Consider the following 3,737-nt stretch of genomic DNA (forward strand, 5'->3'; position numbering starts at 1 on the left):
TCCCAAGCGAGTTCTTAACCATCGCGCCACTCGGCCGGCCCTCCACTTTCTGTATTAATCAGATCACCCTCCATATCTAACCAAATTCCTCAGCCCCCAAGACCCCCAGGTGATAGCTGGTCTGCCTGGCCTACCTTCAGCAAGAATCCTGTCAGCTCAGTGTAGCAAAGAATTACCCACCATTAGTAATTTTCCATCCAGGACCCTACTCCTCGCTTCTTGGCTATAAATCCCCACTTGCCCATGCTTTATTCGGAATTGACCCCAGCTCTATACTGAGGTATCTTTTCCCCTGTTGCAAAGTCCTGAATAAAATCGGTTTTCACTGCTTTAACTACTGTCCAGCTTTGGTTTTCTTTGACATGTCTTTTTGGGATAATGAAAAAGTTCTAGAGGTTGGTAGTGGTGATGGTTGCACAACAATGTAATGTATTTAATGCCACAGAACTGTACACTTAAAAATGGTTAAAATGGCACATTTTATGTTACCTCACACACACACACACACACACACACACACACACACACAACAAGCTAGTTTTTTGAAAAGGATTTTATTTTACTTTTTTTATTTTTTTTAAAAGATTTTATTGGGGAATTGGGGAAGGGGAACAGTGTTGGGGACTTGGGGAAAGGGAACAGCCAAGTTGTTGCCCTTCAGTCTTAGTTGTGGAGGGCGCAGCAAGCTCAGCTCCAAGTCCAGCCGCCATCTGGCTGCCCGTCGGCAGCTCACGGTTGCTCAGCTCAAGGTGCGGTATTCAATCTTAGTTGCGGGTGAGCATAGCCCACCATCCCATGCGGGAGTCCATCTGGCAACCTTGTTGCTAGGAACACGTGCTCTCACCAGCTGAGCCATCCTGCCACCTGTTGGCAGCTCTGCTAGGGCGCAGCTCACTGGCCCATGTGGGAATCGAACCCGCGACCCTGTTGCTCAGAGCTTGTGCTCTTAACCAACTGAGTCACTTGGCTGGCCCCTGAAAAAGGTTTTTAAAAAAGTTAAATATATAATGGAAGCATTAGTCCAACGATCCTACGATTGTCCCTCCTGGAGTCCATTGGCTTGCTTGGCCTGAGGAAAATACAGGACACCAAGTTAATTTGAATTATAATATATATATATATATATATATATATATATATATATATATATATACACACACATATATATATATATATGGTGTATTTGGTGTAATTATATCCCAAACTAAGCATGAGACATACTAAAAAATTATTGCTTACTTGAAATTAAAAATCAAATAAGTATTTGATATTTTTATTTGCTAAATTTGGCAATCCTACTTTCTTCCTAACACTCTCCAAGTTTTGTCCTCCTTCCCTGCCCCTCCTTCGGGGGAGATAGGTTGAATTGGGTTTTTTTTTACAAGAACATTCCATTGTCTCACCAGCTGTAGTACATGGTCCCTACCAGCTGTGCTGTCCACCTGTATTATGGACTGAATATCTACATCCCCCCAAATTCATATGTGGAAGCCTTACCCCTCAATGTGATGATATTTGGAGATGGGGCCTTTGAGGAGGTGATTAGGGTTAGAAGAGGTCACGAGGATGGAGCCCTCCTGATAGGATTAGTGCCCTTATAAGAAGAGACACCAGAGGGTCTGCTTTCGTTCTCTTCACCATGTGAGGACACAGAGAGAAGGTGACCATCAGCAAGCCAGGAAGAGAGTTCTCCTCAGGAACCAAATTGGCTGGCACCTTGATCTTGGACTTCCCAGCCTCCAGAACTATGAGAAATAATTATTCATGTGGCTTAAGCCATTCAGGCTATGGAGTTTGTTTTTAATGAATACAAGCTGCTAACACATTTCCCCCCTCACTTCTTCTGAGCAATGACTGAGTGCTTAGGGTATCCAGGATACAGCAAAGAAGGGAAAACGTGCTGTGCACAGAGGAGAGCACCCAGGCTCGGAGGTTCCGCCACTCATTCCTTGTATGACCTTGGGCAAGTTACCCAATGGGGCCTCAGTTGCCCCATTTATAAATCGAGGTTAAGAGAGCTTGCCCTTGATGAGCTGTCATTGGATGTCAAAAGTGCTTTGTGATCTGTAAAGTTTATTCAAGGATGAAAAGAAATTTGTATGTGCTCCGGGATGTGTGCCTATACATAGACACACAAACACACACAGCATCACATATCAAACCTAGCTGTGTTTTCTCACAAAAGTGCAGCTAGACAGTACCCCTGGGCCCAGCCCAGCCAGTTCACCTCCATACAGTTCACCTCCATACAGTTCACCTTTCACTGCATAAGAGTTCTCTGCCAAATCTACTGTTGGTAGATTCATCCCAGACCTAATTTTAAAAATTTTCAAGGCGCTGGATTGCAAAGACATTTGACCTCAGCCACTCAAGCTGCAATGGGAATCCTTGACTTCACTCTGGAAAAAGAAAAGCTGAATATGATTCTCATGCGTGGACACTATGGCCCTACCTGCCTTTGTTGGCTCATTGCATCATTCCATTTATATGAAATATCCAGAGTATGTAAATCCTGAGAGACAGAACATATAGATTGGTGGTTACCAGGATCTGCAAGGAGAGAGGATGGGAAATGGCTACTTAATGGGTACAAGTTTTTATTTGGGGGTGATAAAAATGTTTGGAACTACATAGAAGTGGTAGTTGCACAACATTGTGAATGTGCTAAATGCCACTGAATTGTTCACTTTAAAAGGGTCACTTTTATATGACTTTCACCTCACTTAAAACAACAACAAAAAGATGCTGGGAGTAGGAACTGCTGTATACATATGAGACTGAGCCTGTGTCTTACCTTTTCTACCCTCCTTGGTGTGGAACGTGTACTGGATGTGAGGTACATCAAAGAATGCAAGAGTCTGCAAAGACCTCAGAGTCTGTAGAGCGATGCCCCACTCACCGACAGAAGAGCATGGCGGCAGCACTGACAGGCTGAAAGCCTTTTCTCTGTGTCCTCCAGGGATACCTTTTTCTTTCCCCAGAATGAAGATTAGGAAGACACAACAGTCTCCCTTGTCACTATTCTCTCAGCACACTTTGATGGCGTGCTTGCTCTGTGCGTTCAAACAAGTCAAGGAAACAGACACTTAAGCCTATGGTTGCCAGGTGTGATTGTATTATGATGGAAGCCGTGGAGGGCAGTGTAGGGTGCTCCAAAGCGTGGAGCAGGGCATCCATTCAGTTCTGACTGCTCTCGGTCGGGCAAATAAAAACTTCACAACAGGGCTTAAGCATTAGGAGTTTCTACTTTCCATCTACTTCCCACATTGCAGGAAAACCGGAGGTAGGCAGAACAGGGCTGATTTCATGGCTCCATGGTGCTTTGCGGAACCTGGAATCTTCTTTTTATTCTGCCTTAGCACATGGCAGTCATCCTTATGGTTATAATATGTGTGTTCCATTCCAAGGCATTGCAGCTGACTTCCAGGTGGGAAGAAAGGAAGCACAAAGAAAAAAGGTAAAAGGCAGGTAGGAACCCAAGCTCTTCCTTTTTTAAAAGCTTCTCTAAGAATCTCCATCCAGCAACTTCCTCTTACAATTTATTGGCCGGGACTGAATCACATGACTGCTGCTAGCTGCAAAGGAGTCTTGTGAGATAGGTATTGTTAACTGGGTACCTTACTGCCCTGAACAAAATTGGGATTTCATTAGGAAGAAGGGGAGAATGGACAGAGGGCAGTCAGCTGTGCAGTGTCTGCTAGATACACATGACTCTTCCTGGTGGGGTCGGGGGTCAC

Source organism: Hipposideros armiger, unplaced genomic scaffold, assembly GCF_001890085.2.
Source record: "Hipposideros armiger isolate ML-2016 unplaced genomic scaffold, ASM189008v1 scaffold_213, whole genome shotgun sequence".
Classification (NCBI taxonomy): domain Eukaryota; kingdom Metazoa; phylum Chordata; class Mammalia; order Chiroptera; family Hipposideridae; genus Hipposideros; species Hipposideros armiger.